Below are 23750 nucleotides of genomic sequence, written 5' to 3'. Positions count from 1 at the left end.
ATACCATAGTATTGATAGCTTATCTCCAATAGATATCAGACAATTTGGCTTCCATCATCATTGACCTTGCAACATCTAAGATAGTTATGTTCTTTCTTTCCACTATTCCATTCTATTGTAGAGTCTTAGGTGCAAAAAATTGTCTTCTGATTCCATGCTTCTGACAAAAGTTATTGAACTCACCAGATATAAATTCACCACCTTGATCTGATCTTAATATCTTCAATCCTATTTCTATCTCAACCATAGCTTTGAAAATTTTGAATTTCTCAAGAGATTCTGATTTTTCTTTCAAAAATGCAACCCACATCACTCTAGAGTAATCATCAATAAGCAACATAAAGTATCTATCACTTTGAAAACTTTTAGTCCTTGCCGGTCCATACATATTAGTATGAATAAGATCAAGAATTTCATTAGATCTATCATGTATGCTGCTGAAAGAAGTTCTAATTTTCTTACTCATTTGACATTCTCTACATACCGGATTATGAGGTTTGATAATCTTGGGTGAATCTCTGACAACCTGAGTTGAACTGATCTTTGCTATGCAATCAAAATTCACATGATGCATCCTCTTATGCCATAGCCAAATTTCATCAATCTGAGCAATCAAGCAAGCCTTCTCACCAGAGTTCAAATGAAAGATGTTTCCTTTGGTCTGAGTTCTGGATGCAATTTCCAAACCAAATCTATTGATAATCTTGCACTTTCCATCTTTGAATTATAAATGAAATTCTTTATCCACCATCTAACTTACACTCAAAATATTGTGCTTCAAACCTCCAACATAATAAAAATTATCAGTGTCAATCTTACCATCCAAGGATATTGTTCCTTTTCCTTTGATCTTGCATGCCTTTTTGTCTCCAAATATGACTAGTCCATCATCAAATTCTTGCAAAGACAGAAATTTCCTATTGTCACCAGTCATGTGATGTGAAAAACCAGTCTATAAACCATTCATTCTTCTCTTCAATTTTAGCTGCTAGAGCCTTCTCCTCAAAATGATTTTCATCAATGATAGGTTCCGAAGAATCATCCTTGATAGCAATAAAGACCCAATCTTTACCAAAGCTTCCATTACCAGATCCACTCACAAGTTCATCATCATCATCACCAGCATAGTAAGATGATTTATCCTTATTCCTTCTAAATCTAGGTTTTCTCTGATATTCCAGATTAGTTTTATAATTCCTCATAAATCTTTCTTGATTCCTAGCAGCTCTTTCAGGACATCTAGAAGAAAAATGACCAATCTTATTGCATGAAAAACATTTAAAAGGAACTTTTCCTTCAGACATACTTCCAACTGGTCCTTTAGGAAATTAGGGTGTCTAACTCTTCAACTTATCTTTCTTCTCTCTCAATGTCTTCCAAATCTTTAGCATATAATTTCTCCCAGTCTGCCTTCTTCTTACCGGATGCATATGCTCTAAATGCAGTCTTAGTTTTAGTAGTGTAGACGTCTAAAAATGGTCAACGCTTGTGGAGTCATAATTTAACATCTGCGCATTGCCTTATTTTAGGGTTTTTACATCACATTAACATTTCTCCTATGTTACGCACTTGGTCTTTATCATTTGTGAGCATCGAGTCCTTCTTCTGCATTCTTCATTTCTCTCACTTTTGAATTTGGTCTTGTCGATAACAATCTTCAGTCATGATTTTGATCGATCTTATCCTGTCGCATCAATGTGCGTGCTCATTTGTCATCATTTTGGACATCATCAAATCCTAATTAGGGTTTTGTCCTCTTTTCAATCTTGTCATTTTGTGATTGATTTGTCATCGATAGTTGTCCTCTTTTCAATCTTGTCGACTTGCGATCGATTTGTCATCGATCGTTGTTGTTTTCAATCTTGTCGTCTTGCGATCAATTTGTCATCAATCCTCATCTTTGTCAATCTCGTCAATTTTGCGATCGATTTGTCATCGATCCTTTTCCTCTTCAATCATGTCAATTAGCGCATATCAATTTGGTCTCTTTATCAATATTGGTCAATTTGTCAACCAATTTCAATTGTTTATCAATCAAATCATTTATTAATTCAAAATCATGATCGAATCGACATCAAATCAATCTTACATCAAGACCTAATTGTCGTCCTTGCATTTCTAATTTATCTTATAGGGTTTCATGATTTATTCATTTAACCTTGTTTGTCATTTTCTCTCCATTTTCCCTCTAGGATTAATAATTTATTTATTTATCCTAAGTCTTCTTGTCACAATTAAATGTTTATTTAATTGGCTAATTAATTCCTCCTATTTTTGTAAATTAATTAATGAATAAAAAATTATTAATTAATTTACCTAATTTGCATCAATTTCCTAATTTCCAGGTCATTATTTCCAACTTAATTTTCTAATTTCTCCTAAATTCCTAAATGTCTATTTCTATTTCAAATTCTTGTCATAATTCTTGCATAGCAATTTGTCATAAATTGTCATAAATTGTCATAAATCCTTGCATAGAAATTTGTCATACACTTGTCATAATTTTTCTATTCCTGATTTGAATTTCCATTCAAATCATCTTCATGCTAATCTTGTCTTTTCTCCAATTTGTCTATAAATTGGATGAAATTCTTCAATCAAAGCCCCTGGTCGAATCAATCACACTTCTAGTATTCTTGCGCTACCATCTTATCTACTTGCTTTCACATCATGCTTATGCACTAGTAGGTGAGATCCACAAACAAAGCTATTTGAAGGAGAAAGAAGGACAATGGAGCCACATGAAGGAGACATTCAAGTTTGTAATGCTTTGCGTTTGAATTGATGTCTTGTTTTCATGTCTTTATTCAGTGTTTTTAGGATTGTTATCACTGCATTTTAGTTTTCGTGATTGAACTAGGCTAATGTTTATATTGCTTTGATGATTTCCAAATTCCTATCTACATTAATTGCTGAACCCAACATGAACTAACCCCCTAACCATGCTTTTGAGTGCTTTTGAGATGATTTGCAAGTGAAAAACCCAAGAAACAGGGTAAAGCAGGCCTTTCTGCGCACTTCTGTGCCTGTGTAGGAGAGTTCTGCGCATGTGTCAAGCAATCTGCGCGTATGTCAAGGACTTCTACGCCTATGTCAAAGGGATCTACACCTGTGTTACTGCATTATGCACCTGTGTTACTTCATTCTGCACCTGTGTGAGACATTCTAGGCCTGTGTAAGGCCAGAAATAGAGGTAAAAGGCATTGTTTTTACTTGCAAATTGTTTTGTTTTGCATTCTGTTTCTGCTTTTTGGTTTTTTGGTATTGATTCTTTGTGCAGCACCTTGGCATTACGCATGACAAAGACAAAGATGAAACTACTAACGAATTTTATGCAGGTTCGCTAGTCAAAGATCAAACAAATCAAACTTCTGACTTGGTGGTTTTGCAGGTTGCCTTGTACTCCAACTAAACTTTGTGTTTGTAATTCGTAATTAGGCACCTAGTATGATTGCTAAATAGGATGGAGTGAATGTGTGTTTGCTTTGGTTGTTGAGTTTGACACTGGAGTAAGAGAGTATGCTCTCATCCTTCTTAGGGTGATCAGAAATCCAGATCTTTGATACCATTCTCATGGCTCAGATTGTTTGTTACCTTTAGAGGGCCTGCCTTCCTGACCATTTGCTTTCTTTTGCAAGCAAGTGACAATCGTGAGAAGGGAACGACCCAAAGTGAGTACAGCTAGAATACCTTGGCATTCTAACTCACTATAAATAAATACCTAATGGGCGAAAGCTTTGAAGGAAGGGTTACATGGGAATTGTAGTTACTTGGGAAGTGATGACCCTTGGACTCTTTCTCATATCAACATCTAAGTAGGGCCTCAAGGTCTAAATCATGCTTGCGCGACTATATTTGTTTGGTATCTTTGTGGGCTTAATGTCTCAATCACGCTTGCGTGACACCAAGGAGTAGTGCTTAACAGAAATCCTTACTAAACATCTTGTATTTAGAGGCCAAAAATCCTTCTAGTTGCTTGAGAAGGACAAGTTCGGATACTTGGAAGAGATACTAAGTTCGCCATGGGGAGATTTCCATGGGGACTGATTCTTGGCTGCCCTGAGAAGTGAGTGCCATGGAGGGGAGCCCGTGGGGTCAAGCATCTATGTATTCTCCTTGAATCTCATAACGAGTCTACCTCTCAAGTACCTACTGTCCTTACTTACCATAAGAAATGTGTGAATGAGCATGATTGTTTTGAGTCTAAGTTAAAATATCTTGTCTTCTTTACTTGTCAAAAGTTGAGTTGTGTCTCATTTCAAAAAACAAGACAAATTGATTCAGAACAAGGTTAAAAACAAGAGTATTTCATTTAACAAAGTTCGAAACACCTTCAAACATGGTTGTCAAACATTTTTCAAAATCTTGTCTCAACATTCATGTCACTTAGATTTATGTTCATCCTAGGTTTGCATTTTGCAAATTCATTGTCAATTACCAAGGTTAAGTTTCACCTAGGTCATACTCCTTTGCATCCATTTGCATGTGTCCTCTTGCATTAGAGCAATACCATTTCATAATTCAGCCTTAGGGTGATATTGTCATATATTTGCATTTGCATCCTTGTCCTCATAACATTAGGTCACATTTTCATATCCTAGGTCTCTTCATTAAGCTTAGGTCATTATCATATCATATTAGGGTCATTTGCATAGTAATTGTCCCTTTGCATATAGTGTCAAAACTAGGTTTTGTCATACTTGAGTAATGCAAATCTTTGATAAACCCTAAGTCATTATTAAGAAGTCTAGACCTTATCAAACTTTTGTCTTTTGTCATCAATGGCATTTCGTCAAACCTAGCTTAGTATCCAAGCATATAGGGGAGACATTGTCATTTTGTCCTTTTGTCACTTGGTCCTTTTGTCCTTTGAGGTCTAGACATCATTTTAATTGCCTAAGGGTCTCTTTTAGATTTGCATTCCAAAAAGTTTGTCAAAATCTTGAAAAACAAACAAAAACATAGGTTGCATTTTTGCCATAGATTGCATTTTCATCTGTTTAGTTTGCATTTAGTTGCATATCATACATTATCCTTAAAAAATTCCAAGAATATTGCATTTGCATAGTGACATCCTTGTTGAGACAAGGTCAAAATCCAAAAAGATGGGTGAACCAACGTATCAACCCATTGACAACATATCAAATTCACAGTTTCAAACTAGTCAAACCGTACAAATTGAAGGTTCATCAAACACATCATTACCACCATATGGAATGGTTCAACTTGGACCACCTCCATTATATGAACCAGTGTTTGTACCCATGAAACCAGGACATGGGAGTGTTCCACCAACACCAAGAGGAAATGCAGCTTTTGATTGGAATCAACTGAACCTGCAACATGATATTCAAACTCAAACATTATATGAGGAACAAACTCTTTCACAAGGATTTGGTTCAGAACAAGGCATTCAACAAGAAACAAATCCAAATATTTTACCAGATTCTTCATCAGATTCCGATGCCTCTGATGATGTTGATATGTTCTTTCAAGATCCAAAGTTGATGAAAAATATGGATAAATTCTTTAACAAGGTCTTCAAGATGTTCCCACAAAAATATCTTGACATGATGAGTAATGTGACCTCCTCAAGTGAGCAAATCAATGTGCAAAAACAACAAGGCAGTGAGCTGTTAAGTTTCTCTCCGCATCCAAATGAAGAACATGTGCAACAAGAAACTCAACCTACCTTGATGAGTAAATGTGCTTCAAAGGAATTGATAGTGACTATTCCTCAAAAGTCACCATTCGAGACAATAAATAATCCATTATTTAACACAACACCTGTAACACAAGAAGTGGTTCCTCACGTGCATACAATTGGATCAAAATCTAAGATGCAAGAAAGCTTCACGACTGGAATGCCTGATCTCACAAATGTCCAAAACAATTATACAATGCAACAAAGTTCCTATGTCCCACTAAGTTCAATATATTTACCAAACACTCAAGTACCTATTATGCAGACTATTATGATAGATCCTTCGATAATGGCGACACAAAGAGCTACAGATAGTGATTTGCACCAACAACAAATGTTACAACAATTGAGTAATACACAAAAGGTACAATTAAATGTGCAAACAAACAATGCTCAACAACAACAATATTGCATTCGACAACAAGTTGCAGCACCCTCTAAACCATTACAAGTTAATGCAAACTTGTAACCACCACAATGGATTGGACAAACAACACAGCAAATTAATGCAAGTGCCATACCCCATCTTAAGGAGAAACAACAAAAACCACCTAAACAAAGTTTTTTGCAAATGATGGGATTTACACCACAACAACAATTGGCACAAAGTCAGCAAATTCCGATTTGTCAGCATCAACAACAACATGTGCCTCAATATGTGCCAAGACAAATAAGCTATCATACTTCACAATAGCAATTGACATCTGTGCAATATCAACCTAGGCTACAAACAATGATTCCACCACAAGAAGCACAACAACAAGGTCGATATCAAGGCATGGCACAACCACAACAACAAGAGGTGTATCAAGAGCATTATATGCTGGAGACACCAAATACGGCAATTTCAGAGCATCAACAACCGATCAGAAACATGATGTACCGACAAAGAGTACCCACCAGGATTAATGATGGACCTCCAAAATTTGACACAATTGCGCAATAGCTTGAGAAGTTGCAACGACAAGTCAACGCATTAGAAACCAAAGGAACAAAGAAGTTGTACACAGATCAAGATTTATGTCCTAATCCATTTGACAAGAGCTTATACATGCCTCCCTTCCCTAAGCATTTTGAGGCACCTAATTTTGAGAAATATAAAGGGAATGGCAATCCAAAAGATCACATTCAAGCATTTTTTCATGGCGTGTACCGAAGTGAGTTATGAGGAAACATATTTAATGCGCTTATTTGCACGAAGTCTCACAGGACAAGCCATGGATTGGTATTCGCATCTACTAGGAAATATAAAGACTTGGTCGGAATTGGCTCAAAATTTTATATCTCACTTCGCATTCAACATTGACAATGATGTGACCATGTCAAATTTATGCAACACCAAGCAAAAGCAAGGTGAACCATTAGTGACTTTCTTACAACGATGGCGAAGCTTGTATAGTCGTTCTTCCCTAGATATACCTGAATAACAACAAGTGAACTTGTTTATCCAAAATTTGGTCCCAAAAATGATGTATGAACTCAAATTGAAAAGTCTCAGTACTATTGAGAAACTCATTAAGAAAGGGATGAACATTGAAACTGCCCTTGTAGCTAAAGGAATCATTAAGCTCAACAAAGACAGTGACGACACAAACAATTCCAGGGACCGAAATAGATTTTGGTACAAAAATAAGAATGTCACTAATGATGGAGTTGTTGATGCAAGAGCAATGAATGAAAATCAACCCCCGTTCACAATAAAAAAATTGAGTGCTCCTAATATGTCAACTATGGAACAAAATCAAACACCAGCGAGCAATGTTACTCAACAGCCGCAATACCAACAACATCCTCAACAATATAATCAACAACAAGGTCAGCAACAAAACCAACAACGAAGACCTTTCCAATCAAGGGATGGACCTCCTCAACAATTTATGCCATTGGGAGAGCCTATTGAGTCAGTAATGAAACAATTAATACAAGCAAAATTTATCAATTTACCAGATATCAAGGCAGAACCATTGGTAAAGCCGCATTGGTGGAATGATAATGCCTATTGTGAATACCATCGGTCAAAAGGGCATAAAACTACATCATGTTTTCAATTGAAACATATGATTCAAGACTTGTTAGAGAAAGGAGTAATTGAGGTAGATCCACCCAACGCGACCTCTAACATTGATCATACAATTTTCAAAACTCCTTTGCTTGATCATGACAAGGGTAAAGCATCTTCTTCAAACTCTACCCAAACAACAAATTATGCAAACACTGGTTATAACAATGTAATCAATTGTTTTCAAGCATCAAATGAGTATGTTTCCACCCTAAGAATAAAGGGACAAGATCCTTCTTGCACAGTCACCACTTGTTGATCCAAAATAGTCCTGAAAGGAGCTCCTACCGTTCCTCCCAAGCCAACTCCTGCGAGTCAGTATAATCTCCTAGATCATCTGGGAAAGACACCTGCACAAATATCAATCCTTGAGTTGTTGAAAATGTCCCCTATGCATCCTGCAATCCTAGATAAAGCTTTAATTGAGTCCACTGTCTTGACAGACATTGATGTTGACCAATTTCAAGCCCAAATAGGACATCTAGCTATTTCCCAATACATTGCATTTTCTAATAACGATATTTCACCTGATAAGCTCCCTCATAATTATCCTTTACATCTTGAAGTCTTTGTCCATAATTGCAAAATTTGATGAGTCTTGATAGATGGCGGAGCAGGTCTTAATATTTGTACCTTGAGAGTGGTCATTGGTCTTGGTTATATAGAAAAGGATATTGATTCTTCCAGAAGAATAACAATCAAAGCATATGATCATGCTGAGTGCCCATCCAAAGGGATAATTACATTGCCTATCAGAGTCGGTCCAGTAATAGAAAACACTTTCCTGCAGGTCCTAGACCTCAATCTCCCTTACAATATGATTCTTGGTCATCCATGGATCCACGCAATGAAAGCAGTTCCATCCACTTATCATCAATGTTTAAAATATCCTTATAATGGAACTGAGATAACAATTCCAAGAGATCCTAATCCATTTCAATTTTGTGCTACTCTAAAGGATTCCTTGCAGCAATAAGTCCCAGTTAATAGAGAGGCTCACTCACATAGTTATGTGGATCCTAATGAGTTGTTTGAAGCTGTTAAAGGTAAATTGAAGATACAAGACCAAGGATGTGGAGAGTATTCAATGGCTCAAACATTCCTCATTGGGAATTTACCAATATCTCCAAAATCACATGGCAAGCCACATTTGTTGCAAAAGGAACCTAAAATGGTCATTCAGTATTAGCCCCCCACTACATTTACAAGATGGGGTGAACTTGACAAAGAAACTTTGGATGATGATGTCATAGACTAGCTTTATAAGGATCCTATTGAGACACCACCTGTCAGGTTGCCAGTGGAGCGGTATGGCAAAGGATTTACTATACTGCAAAAGAAAGGATATGACGGCTGCAGTGGCTTAGGTCCTAACAAGAAAGGAAGGCTAGAACTTATTATACCCAAGATGCAACCTCCAACTTTAGGGTTAGGTTTTGTACCATTGCGAATTGGACCCTCGTCTACCAAAATGACCACGTGTAGAAAGGGGCGTGACTCTGATGATGAAATGACACCTGAGGATACCCGACCCAAAACTGATTCCAATGAATGGGAGTGGAGTTCTTTTTCTTCTAGCTCCTAGGCCCTTGACAATGTTTTCCTTGACCCTGATGATTTGCCCATGTAAGACAAACATGAAATAACTCCCCCTCCAAAAACATGTCCTAATGCTTGGATAGAGTCATTCTGGGACCCAAGCTCTGAATCCGATGCATGCAGTTCAGATAGTGATACCATGGATGTTCACATCTTTACCATTTCGGCCCTCTCTCCTTAAAACTGATGATGACATGCCCCTCATTTATCCCCAGCTTATCCAACATGACCAACAAGAACCCCTCACATTGGACTGTTTCCAAAATGATGAAGCAATCGCAGAATTCCTTGGACTATGGGAAGGCATACCACAAGGTGATCATAAGGCAGGATATGCTATTGATTTGGATTCCACAGCATATTTTGGGGAGTCAACTCCATCTTCCAGTCATCAAAATGAAGAAAGAAAAGAAAAAGTATAAAATAAAAAAGATAGGTCTTTGAGTGAAAACCATAAGGCACTCTTTGACCATGAAAAAGTAAAAATAAAAGACGTACCTATGGGTGAAAACCTCTCTGAGGCACCCAAAGGTGGAAGAGTGGACATACCCCTATCAAGTCAGGATAAATCAACATTGCTTGTGGAAATGACCGAAGAAATCAATTTGGGTACACCTGACAACCCTAAGGTCATTCATTTCGCTGCTTCTTTATCAAAACAAGAAAAGATAGATTTTGTCAATTTCTTTCTTGAGAAGAAGATCAGCTTTGCATGGTCCTATGCAGATATGCCCGACCTTGATCCAAGGTTAGTCCTTCATCACTTGCCATTAAAAGAAGATGCCAAGCCTATCAAACAGAAACTCAGAAAGATGCATCCCCAGGTGGCTCTCTTGGTCAAGGTAGAACTGAAAAAGTTACTAGACATGGGCTTTATCAGACCCATCGATTATGCAAACTGGATTTCCAATTTGGTACCAGTTAGCAAGGTAACTAGGGGCATCATAATCTGTATAGATTTTAGGGATCTTAATAAAGCATTCCCTAAAGATGATTTTCCGCTGCCAAATATAGACATCATAGTTGACATGACTGGTGGATATGAGATGCTCTCATTGATGGATGGTTTCTCTGGCTATAACCAAATTCGCATTGCTCCTGAAGATCAACATAAGACAACATTCACCTGTGCTTGGGGTACCTACTATTGGAATGTGATGCCCTTTGGTCTTAAAAATGCTGGTGCAACATATCAAAGAGCTATGATGACAATTTTCCATGATTTCATGCATACATTGATGGAGGACTATGTTGATGACTTATTATGCAAATCTGTCACTAGAGATAGTCATCTAGCCATCCTGGGCCCAATCTTTGACCGAATGGCAATCTACAAGCTCAGACTCAATCCAAAGAAGTGTGTCTTTGGTGTCACAGCCGACAAATTACTAGGGTACATTGTTTCTCACAGAGGCACTGAAGTCAACCCTGCCAAGGTTAAAGCAATAATGGATATGCCTCCTCCTTCCAATATCCGGCAATTAAGAAGTCTGCAAGGAAAGCTACAGTCAGTCTGCCACTTTATAGCTCAATTGGCAGACAAATGTCATCCATTCCAACATCTATTGCATAAAGGAGTCACTTTTAAATGGACTGAGCAATGTCAATCAGCCTTTCAAACTCTTAAGGACTATTTGCTGTCGCCGCCTATTCTAATGCCTCCTATAGAAGGAAAGCCATTTATATTGTATATTTCTACAACTGAAATGGCACTAGGAGTTCTCTTGGACCAACAGGATGAGAATGGCAAAGAGCGAGCTATTTATTATATCAACCAGACACTAGTAGGCTATGAGTTGAATTATTCAACTATTGAACGGGCATGCTTAGCAGTGGACTTTGCAACACAGAAACTCTGACACTATATGTTAAATCACTAGACATTGCTGGTTGCAAAAATTGATCCCTTGAAATACTTGCTTAGCAGAGCAGCTTTGACGGGTCGCCTAGCAAAGTGGGTTATGATCCTCAGTGAATTTGATATTGAGTACATGGAGCGAAAGGCAATAAAAGGACAAGTCATAGTGGATCAACTTGCAGAGGCTCCTATTTATGATGATCATCCCATGTTGATAGATTTTCCAGATGAATCAGTCTTTTCTCTTACATCTTCTAATGAATGGAAGTTATGCTTTGATGAAAACATACCAAGTTTGGATCCAGAGTAGGCATATCGTTTGTCACCCCTCAAGGTGATGCTATTCCCAAGTCCTACAGAATAACTTTTCATTGTACCAATAACATTGTAGAGTATGAAGCTTTGGTCACAGGACTCTGAGTAGCGGTCACTGGAATATCACACATTTACAAGTCTATGGAGATTCTTAGTTAGTCATCCATCAAGTCAATGATGACTATGAAACAAAAGATAAAAATCTTATTCCTTACAAGCATATGGTAGATTTATTCAAGACAAAATTCACAGCTATCCATTTCAGTCAAGTTCCAAGAATTCAAAACAAGTCGGCTGATGCGATGGCTACGATTGCTTCCATGTTGAATATGCCCCACAATATGGACAAATGTGAATTTTTGGTCGAACAGTTGCTTGTCCCTTCTTTTGACATTCCGATAGCAGATGTGATGTGCATTCTTGTTGGTCCTAACTCCTCGTGGTACAATGATGTATATCAATACTTGAAATCCCAAACCTTACCACCTAACCTTTCCGCTAACCAACATCAAGCCTTCATCTAACAGACAACCAAATATGTCATCATTGCCGATACTCTTTACCGTCATTCCTTTGACCATACCCTCCTCAGGTGTTTGGATTTTGACGAAGCACAAACGACTTTACACGAGGTTCACGATGGTATATGTGGGGGCCATTTCAATGGTCTGAGCTTAGCCAAAAAGTTGATTCGTGTTGGGTATTATTGGCCCACTCTGGAGAAGGATGTTCATGATTTTGTTAAGAAGTGCTACAAATGCCAAATCCATGGGAACTACATTCATGCACTAGCCCAAGAGCTTCATTTTGTCATATCTCCATGGCCCTTTTCTCAATGGGGATTGGATCTTATTGACAAGATTCACCTGACATCTGCAAATGGACACAAGTTCATCATTACAGCCACAAAGTATTTTACAAAATGGATCGAGGCTATCCCCATGACCTATATCACTGGTGTGCAAATTTCAAAATTCTTATTGAATTATATCATATGCCAATATGGGGTTCCCCTTGCCATAGTCACAGATAATGGTCGTCCCTTCAAGAATTAAGATGTCAAGGAACTCTATGAAAAGTTTCATATCCAACACCATTTCTCCAGTCCATACTATCTGCAGGGTAATGGTCAAGCCGAAGCATCAAATAAAACCATTATCAAGATCCTGAAAAAGGTTGTCAATGATGTTGGTCGAGATTGGCATGTACAGTTGAATCCAGCCCTATGGGCTTATCGCACTTCTATCTGCACACCTACTGGCACAACACCTTATTCTTTGGTGTATGGTGTGGAAGCCATTTTACCCTTGGAAGTGGAGATTCCTTCGTTGCGTGTTTCCTTGCAACATCTAATTGATGATGAAATGCATAGAGTCTCTCGGTTGCATCAGCTTGAGATGTTAGATGAGAAGCGTCAAACAACCCTGACACATTTGCAAGCATATCAAAACCGTCTCCGTCAATCTTATAATAAGAAGGTCAAAGGGCGACACTTCGAAGTGGGAGATCTAGTTTTAAAGGCAAACCCCAAGAATGCACAATCTACTGATGTCATCAAAGGCAAGTTTGAACCTAATTGGGTTGGGCCTTTCATAGTAACTGCAGCCTATGGCTCGGGGGCATATCAGCTTGCCACTCCAGAAGGTGAACCTTTGTCAGATCCTATAAATAGCATGCACCTTCGCAAGTACTAGGCATAATTTTCTATCAGCACTTCTTCAAGTATGATCCTGCAAAAAATACAAAAAACTCAAAAAAGCAAAAAATACAAAAAAATAAAAAAAGATGAAAAAAATACAAAAAAAAGTGAAAAACAAAGGAAAAGAACAAAAAAAGTAAAGAAAAATGATTCGCCCTCTAGTGAAAACCTAGCAAACAGGCATTTTGGGAAAGTACCATGGTGAAAACCTGGCAAAAGGGGCCATGTGTAAGAATGATCATTGCTCTGTCATCTATCATGACCTCTAGCTATGCTTTCTCTCTAAAGATTTATCGTGTCTATCCTTGTCTTGACCCAATGTTCTATTTCAGGCTTGTGATTGGTCAACATCATTGTCTTGCATACTCCATTTCTTGTGCATATGTTCCAGTCTTGGCCTCTATATATGTCTTTCAGATGTGCATTGGGTGTGTTCTCCTTGTCCTGATCAATCACTAGAGCTTTTGAATTTAAAATGTCCTGAAATAATCCATAAAAATTGAAAAATATCCTGAAAAAATCATAAAAATTGAAAAATGTCCTGAAATAAATCCAAAAAAGTCAAAAAATGTCTTGAATTAAATCCTTAAAAAGTCAAATAAACTCTTGAAAAAATGAACACAAAAAAATTGTAAAAACTCGAAAAGGAAAAAACAAGAAAATATCCCCTTTGTGCATAGACCGATCGCTGAGCATACCTCCAATGATGCGCAATCACACACTGTGCTTTAATGAAATCACGCATTAACAGATGAACTTTTTCAATCAAACTAGACATTCAAACTGATTAAAATTGTCTTATCAATCGAACATCAACATCAATATCATTTGTCCTTGTCCCTACTATCATGGGTCTTATACAGGGTGTGGCATACTTGAAACCAGACTGTGTCCTATCTTAGATGGGGTACCGCATGTCCTGAAACCAGACAACATGATCGTCCTATCAGCACTTTCAACTTTTGACAATGAAGATCAAGATGTTTGTTTGACTTGTTTTGAATTGGCGAGTCTTATCATTTATTGATTTATCTTCGATCATGTTCCTATGTTGCTCGATGATGTCACTGAGTGATTTAGAGTGACCAGGATGGTTCATGGTCCCTTTCTTTTTTGTTGTGATTGCTGTTTGTGGAATGTTTGTCGCAAACTAGGGCAACTATATCATTGGGTGTCTGTGATAAGTACGTTCGCTTTGTGAACACTGCACATACCTCGACCCTTGATGTATCCCTAGGTTGCATTTCAGCTCTGGCCTTCAATGCCATGATGCTATGCATCCATTTTACTACATTAAATAAAGGTTCTCACCTACAAAGTGCATTAGTGAAAGCAAGTTTTCTTCGTCTCTAACTATCCTTTGTCTCATTTCTTCTTACTAACATTTCTTTTGTCAGTTCGGGTAGTCAGTTTGGTCTTGTTCTCAGATCTCCACATACATATGTTGCATCCTGCATCCATTTGGTTAGTACATTTGCATTACATCAAGCATTTTATCCATTTCATATTATAAATGCATCAAAAACACATCAAAATGTATCCATACATGTTCCATAATAAACAATGCATACGATATCCATGCACGGAAAGTAAACATATGTCATTACACATTGCATCCCATCATATCGATACATATCATATCATATGTCAAAATAATATCGGAGTACAAAATTGGACTGTTTGTCCTAAGTATGGCCCGCAGACTGACTATATAATATCACACTACATAATGTCCACTGTCTGTCATAAGGAGCACGTGCCTCTGTCACTGGGTGCTCCCTCTATCCTCCTCATCCCTGCCATGCCTCAAGGATGATGTCCCTCCTATCCAAGGTCCTGGTTGTGGTGGTCTCATAGGTCCACTCACCCCCATGCTGCTCACTGAACTCTGAGAGCGTGCCCTACTCATTGTCCTCAATCATGCCCGATATGATGCTGCTCTCTGCTCTGGTGGAACTGCACTCTCATATAGTGTCCTCCAATGGTGTATCTCCTCTCCAGTCTCTACCAACATCTGTGCCATCTCCCGTGCACTGGCATCCCTAATAGACCCAATATACTCAGTGACTCTCTGTTCTTCTCGCTGTGCCTGAGCTATTGTTGTATCTCGAGCCGCTGTAAGTCTAGCTATCTCTGCTCTGAACTGATCATGCTCTATCCTCAAGATAGCATTCTGTCTCTCTAATGTCACAATATGATCATGCTGACTCGCTATGGTAGCCCGACACATCTCCATCTCCTCTATTCTAGTTGTCTCTGGCTCTATGGGTATATCCTGCAATGACTCCTGATCGGCTGAGTCTGGCTCATAATCGTCATCCCCCTCATCATCATCTCCATCCTCGTCATCCCCCTCATCCTCATCACCGCCCTCATCCTCCTCATCCTCATCATCTCCCTCTTCCTCTCCTACGAGTGGGAAGTCCTCCTGTCTCCTCGGTACCGGAATATCCAGATTTGTCAATGGCATTGGTTGTCATCGTGCAAACCATTGCTCATACTCCTCTGTCATCCCAGTGTCCACCACATCTGATCTCCAATCCCACTATCTTTGTTGTAGCTATGTGAAGTTAGCATATGCTATGTCTAGCTGAATCATCCTCCCCCATTGACTCGTCTCTCTGTGAGATCGGGCAAAGTGTGCAGTCCCTCTAGGTGCATCCTGCCTCTCTCCAAACTGTCATCTGACACTCTCTAGCAAGTACATCTCAATCACTCTCTAGTGATTCACTGGTCACCCAATCAGGTATCTCTCCTATCTGCAATATGATAGCTCATCACTATCATCTGACCATCCAGGGCAATCAAGATATGTCCTCCATGTGAACTCTCTCAATCTGTCTAGCTCATGTCGCCAATACAGTATGTATCCAAAAGGACCCTATCACAGTGCTCCCCCATAGCAGTACACATATGGTCGGTGTGGTACTACCTGTCTCTCTACAATCAGTCGACATATGGCTATGTGCTCAAATGTCCATACCTGTAACAGTGTGACTCCACAGCTCAATGTCTGCACTCCCTGATATGCTATCTGATGCAACTGAAAATATAGCATAGTCAGTACACATGGTCCCCATGCATACACAGTACCCTCTGTCGCCATCTGCTCTAGCACTCTTCCCCATCCAATAGGGAATCCATGTCCTCATCTGTCTCCTGCTAGTAGGCATGCTATCACCACTACTATCACCACATATTGTCGATCATACTCTGATGCCATGGTCTCCTAGCCAATCTCCCTCTCTACGATATCCAGATCATCTGGATCACACTCAAATAATCTACACAAAGCATCTCTCCCTATCACTGGGTCATACTCTATCATCTCTCCATGAATAGGAATGCGAAGGATACGCCATACATCCTCTAGTGTCATGGTCGCCTCTCCAGTCGCCAGATGGAATGAGGAGGTCTCTGAATGCCATCGCTCTGCCAGTGCAGTGAGTAGTCTTGTGTTTGTCCTAATCTTGGGCATGAATGTGATATAGTATATTCCAAGTCCTGCTAATGTATCTCTGTCTGTGCTACTGAGTCTATGTCATAACATGAAGCAATCAGGTCGGTTCTCCCGCGTGATCAATGGATACTGTCGACTCTGCATCACAATTGGGGCACATTTTGTCAGTTTTAGGGTTTGCTCCTATGGCCTGCATTTCCTTATTTCATGTCCAAATCAGTGTGTTTCTAATCTATTTTGACCTATCCTATTCTTATCCCCCTTTTCGGGATCGTTTGCATGTTGTTTTTGATCAAATTGGGGATCTCAATGCACAACTGTGCCTATGTGATATGTCCTGTGCCTGTGTAGCAACAACTTGCACCTGTGTACCCTACACAAGTGCAGGATGCACTCACACAGGCACAGAAGTCAGTTTTTGCATTCTCTGTGGGCCCCGCAATGTCCCGCAAGCAATCAAAATTCATAAAATTGACAATATGGGTTTTTGAGACACATAACGCTTCTCCCGCATCGTCCGATCGTCTGTATGTGTGTACATGTTCTCTAAGGTGATCTACCATTGGAACGTTTGCCATCTCTCTGCAAGTGTCCTTTTCCAGAGCAACAAATTCTCCTCTTTGGCTAGTGCAAATGAGTTCTTTTCACTCTCTTTGTCTCATTTATAGATCTTTGTCAGTGCATAGATGGACGTGCACTCTCTCCATCTTATGCTGGTCACGGTCTTTTGCACCATCAATTGCTTGTCCTTTGTGTATCCGATCTCCGATTGTCAGTCTGTTTGATCCTATCATCTTCTATCATCCTTATCGATTAATTGGCCTCTTTTCTGGATGTTTCCAACCAATTCCTCGAGGGGGCATGCATATGTCATTGTCAGTGTCTCGGGCATTTTCATTATCGTTCTTTGAAACAATGCTTAAAATCACATTGTCTCAAAGAGGGGCAAAATGTAGACGTCTAAAAATGGTCAATGCTTGCGGAGTCATACTTTAACATCTACGCCTTGCCTTATTTTAGGGTTTTTGCGTCACATTAACATTTCTCCTATGTTACGCACCTGGTCTTTATCATTTGTGAGCATTGAGTCCTTCTTCTGCATTCTTCATTTCTCTCACTTTCGAATTTGGTCTTGTCGATAACAATCTTCAGTCATGATTTTGATCGATCTTATCCTATCGCATCACTGTGCGTGCTCATTTGTCATCATTTTGGACATCGTCAAATCCTAATTAGGGTTTTGTCCTCTTTTCAATCTTGTTGTTTTGCGATCAATTTGTCATCGATCATTGTCCTCTTTTCAATCTTGTCGACTTGCGATCGATTTGTCATCAATCGTTGTTGTTTTCAATCTTGTCGTCTTGTGATCAATTTTTCATCGATCCTCGTCTTTGTCAATCTCGTCAATTTTGCGATCGATTTGTCATCGATCCTTTTCCTCTTCAATCATGTCAATTGGCGCATATCAATTTGGTCTCTTTATCAATATTGGTCAGTTTGTCAACCAATTTCAATCGTTTATCCATCAAATCATTTATTAATTCAAAATCATGATCGAATCGACATCAAATCAATTTTACATCAAGACCTAATTGTCGTCCTTGCATTTCTAATTTATCTTCTGGGGTTTCATGATTTATTCATTTAACCTTGTTTGTCATTTTCTCTCCATTTTCCCTCTAGGATTAATAATTTATTTATTTATCCTAAGTCTTCTTGTCACAATTAAATGTTTATTTAATTGGCTAATTAATTCCTCCTATTTTTGTAAATTAATTAATGAATGAAAAATTATTAATTAATTTACCTAATTTGTATCAATTTCCTAATTTCCAAGTCATTATTTCCAACTTAATTTTCTAATTTCTCCTAAATTCCTAAATGTCTATTTCTATTTCAAATTCTTGTCATAATTCTTGCATAGCAATTTGTCATAAATTGTCATAAATTGTCATAAATCCTTGCATAGCAATTTGTCATACACTTGTCATAATTTTGCTATTCCTGATTTGAATTTCCATTCGAATCATCTTCATGCTAATCTTGTCTTTTCTCCAATTTGTCTATAAATTGAATGAATTTCTTCAATCAAAGCCCCTGGTCGAATCAATCACGCTTCTAGTATTCTTGTGCTACCATCTTATCTACTTGCTTTCACATCATGCTTATGCACTAGTAGGTGAGATCCACAAACAAAGCTATTTGAAGGAGAAAGAAGGACAATGGAGCCACATGAAGAAGACATTTAAGTTTGCAATGGTTTGCATTTGAATTGATGTCTTGTTTTCATGTCTTTATTGAGTGTTTTTAGGATTGTTATCACTGCATTTTAGTTTTCGTGATTGAACTAGGCTAATGTTTATATTGCTTTGATGATTTCCAAATTCCTATCTACAAGTAGCACTCTAATCTCCAAGTTCCTCAAGTTCAAAAGTAGTCAATTTCCCAAGTAATGTATCTCTGGTAACAATGGTATTTGACATTTTTTGGAGTTCGTTTATTGCAGTAAGATTTATTTTGTAAGTTGGAGGTAGAACTATCAGAATCTTTGAGACAACCTCATACTCATTAACATTTTCACTACAACATTTGATTCCCATGACAATCTCATTCACTCTATCCATGAAAGAATTTATCTTCTCATCTTCTTCCATCTTCAAAGTTTCATATCTCACCCAGTAACCTTGAAGTTTTGTAATCTTTACTGCTTGGTCACCTTCATAAACAGTTTCAAGCTTCAACTAGATCTCCTTTGCATTTTCCAGTTCTATGACATTCAATAGCTTCTCATCTAATAGGGCACTTAACAATGCTTCTTTCGCTCTGACATCATTATCATCTTTCTTTTGCTCATTAGGAGGTGTCAGAGTTCCATAATTAGGATCATGAGGTGTATACCCTTTCTCTATTATCTCCCAAACTTTAGCTCCAAGACATCTCAGATGAGTCTTCATTCGTTCCTTCCATATATTATAATTTGTACCATCAAATATAGGACTCTCCTTTTGGTAGGGATTAAATGTGGAAGTTGATGCCATCAGATCTCCTCAAGCGGTTAATCTTCTATAGAGAGGACCTCTCTTTGATACCAATTGTTATAATCTCTAATACTAGGAGAAAACTAAGAGGGGAGGGTGAATCAGTTTTCCACAAGTATAAGAAATTAATGCAGATTATAAACCATTTACTAGAGCACAATATAAACAACAAATTGAAAGATAAAGCATGAAATCATAGAACACACAACACCAATTTTTTGACGTGGAAAAACTGGTAAAGGGAAAAACCACGGCGGGAAACCCTACCCATAATTAGATAATACTTCTACAACAATATGTAAAATAATTACAATGAGGATTACACTTTCAATCAGGCCAACTGCCTAGAGCTCACTGCTCATCACAAAAATAAGTCTCATGGACTTACATAAACATCAAGCTACAATTTGGAGAAAATGAACTGTGAGAGTAGCATCTTCTAATGCTTGATACAATTCCGGTTAAGCACTAATATCTGCCCTACAACACCAAATGATTCACAACCTTCATTGAATGATCTAACCTTGTTTGCCCATAAACAATTTTCCAGCAGACTGGCGTAGTAGTTTAAACAACAAACCGGTTAAAACATAAACAAGCCAAATAGAAAATAGAGCATTCACCCATAGAAGCACAATCACCATAACATAAGATATTTTGATGTAGAATCCCAAATGGGAAAAAGCACAGTGAGTAAAACTCACAAGTCAACTATCTACAAAATAGTAACCAGACTGGTTAAGGTCAGACCGGTTAAGGCCTTATAATGTTCTTCACCAGAACAGATCCTATTAGGAATCCAAATCTTTGTTAGGAGATAAGTCATGTTAAAGACTACCCTGTTAAAGGATTTCAGATCCACAAATTTGAACCACCTTGTTAGAGGATTTACAATAGGTTTGGCTAGGCCTACCCGGTTAAGGGTTTTAGACTTGTCGAAGAGATTAGTAATCAACAAGTGAATGATCTAGAAAGTAGCACAAAATGCTTGATTAGATCCTTGTCAGATCTCTATTAATGCATTGCAGCATTACTTCAGTCTTCCAACCTTTGTACTCACAATCTCTATAGTGAGATACCTTTTTTGCACAGACCTAATCTTCTCTCCAACACTCGCACACATCAACTCTCCAAAACCCTAGACATGATGTCCTCATATAGGAATCTGATTTCATATTGGTCCAATAAGATTAGACTACAATTTCCTAGGTACAGTGCATCGAGATACATTTGGTAACACGACATAGAAACACCGCTAAAGTGTCAGTGGATGATAACTCATCACACTTTACAATTATACTAGTTTAACATAGTATATTGATTGTCGATAAACAAAGACTGGTAAACTGGAACATAGTGTTCTGATTAAAAATTAACGCCGCTAGGGGTCCTCGTACCGCTTGGTGTCTTCATACCGCTTGAGATCTTTGGTCATGCATTGACCGGTAAGCATCTTCTGCAAAACACTGATAGTCTTCTATAAACAAAGACTATACATTTAATGGCATATAGTACCGGTGTGAACAAGACAACACATAATACCTATTGAGAATAACTCATACATAAAATAATTTTGTGTCCATCAATGACAATCACAACTAAATATCATCAAAATACCAACAGAAACAATCAATCTGATCATACTAGATCAGAATCACTGATAACCAAGTCTATTCGGAGCACAGTGTTGACATCAATGACAACACATAAGCAATTTCAGCGTATTGCCAATAGTTTCCCTTGGCAAAAGTATTGACATAATCCAAGGATTAGGCTCATTTGCAGGTGTTAAGCAATTTTCTGTTACCATATTTCCTTGTGAAGATCTTTCAAGTACTATATTGTTAGATGATTCCATGTTAGTTTCTTGTAGAAGATGCATCATATCTTCACCATCTGACTCCATACTAGGATATGTTGTTGCTTTCTTACTTCTCTGAGATGAAGGAGGAGATACTCATGTTGATAATTGATTCTGAGGTATGTACTCTGATGGTAGCCTAGGTTTGTTCAATATGTCAAGTGTTCATTATCTTGCCTCTGTTATCTTTGGGACATTTTTATATCCTAACCTTTGATTCTTTGGGTTTTTCTGAGGTAAAATAGGTTTTAATCTTCCTTGTTTCTGTAGTCCTAAGCATGTGGTACCATCATACCCATATTTTATAGCATTTTGAAACCATTGTCGTACTGATCTAAAGGTAACTTGGGTAATTTCATGTCATCTGATTCTTTATATATCCATTGATTGACATCTTCATTTAAGGATTCTTCTAGTAAGTCTCCCCATCTAATGAATGAGCATGAATTTGAATATTTGACTATCTCTTTTCCTTTATCTTGTTTCATCACATTGTTTTGAGGTTTCCCAAAATATATAGGAGAAAGAGATAATTGTTTGACATTTGATGTACTTGAAATGGAGTATCCACCACAACCAACATTCTTAATCTTGTTAGAGCTTACCCAGTTAAGGGATTTGACTATTGTAATTGTTAGAGAACAACAGGGGTTTGTTGATCTGGTAAATAGAACTACTCTTCTTGATCAGATCCTTTTCATGCTCCTATCTACCTTTACACATACTGCGGATACATCATCTAGTTTGACAACCAATCACTCTTACATTCAACCAAGATTGCGTACACTACAACAAAACAACTCATTGACCTTATAAGAAAAACACTAGGTCAGTAACACATCACAAACCTATTTATCTCATAGATATTACAAACAAATCGGTTCAAGTATGACCATTGGATTACATAGCAATTACTTGCACATCATTCAAGACAACCTTGACCACTCCTTGATCACCACTTCATTGAACATTGTAACTCATCATGCAGTTTCCATTACATGCAATGAACTTGTTCATTCCCAAGATAAAACCGTTATCTCTATGAGCCAAAAACTATTTGAAACTCTTCTCATACTGTTGGCAGTGGGCCAGCATCCCTCATGAGGATTCGTAACATGGTTTAACAACCTCCTATGGATTCTATAAGTCTAGTGGTTGTATTAGGAATTGATAGGTCAATCTTTTGGTCCAACGGAAACCACACTTGTAACAAGTGGTATCAAAGCTTGGTCACAGGTTTGAATCACATAGGTCGCAGTGAGTGATGTTGGGAGGGGGGTTGTTGGTAGTGGGCTAGCATCACTTGCAGGGATTCATGACATGGTTTAACAACCTCCTATGGATTCTATAAGTCTAGTGGTTGTATCGGGCATTGACAGGTTGATCTTTTGGTGCAACGAGAACCACAATTGTAACACATACAACATGCATACGTGCCATAATCATTATCGCTCATCATTTGATCATAAACCAATACAAGCAATTCACCAAACTCCATCAGTTAAGGTTTAGCATATCAACAGGTAAGGTTTACCAGTTGATCTCACTTCTTCTCTAGTAATACTAGTTTCCTTCACAAGGTCACTTACGGGTTACAAAGCAACATTATTACAACATCATTACCGATTATAATTGACATCAATGACAACATAAAAGTTCATCAATGCAATCTTCATGCAAATGCCGACAATCTCCCCCTTTGGCATTGATGGCAATACAAGTATCAATGTTGGCATTCTACACTCTAATGAGAATAGTTGATGTTGTCATTGATGGCAACCAACTAGCAACCAATAGGAAACAGGTTTCTACACATGCACTGACATCACATATATCATACACCGGTAGGCACCAGCACTGGAAGGCACTTTCACTGGCATCCAGATTACACCAGAAATGAAGTATACCGGCACTTAGACCAACATGGGATAAAGTTTTGTTTATGTGAATTTTTTGTAAATGTAATTAACTATTTGTAAGTTGACTTGGTATATTGTATAGACTCATATATGTATGAGATCTCATGGGTCATTTTGGATGAGGAAGTAATGGAAGAATGTAATTATTGTATGAGGTGATATAGTGGATAGTGAAGGTTTTGGATAGGGTATCTAACTGAGCTTTAACTGGTACTGAACCAGGCATTTGAGATGCTAT

The sequence above is a fragment of the Cryptomeria japonica genome, chromosome 10 (assembly GCF_030272615.1).
Source record: "Cryptomeria japonica chromosome 10, Sugi_1.0, whole genome shotgun sequence".
In the NCBI taxonomy this organism is placed as follows: Eukaryota; Viridiplantae; Streptophyta; class Pinopsida; order Cupressales; family Cupressaceae; genus Cryptomeria; species Cryptomeria japonica.
Note: the sequence above shows the minus strand (reverse complement) of the source record.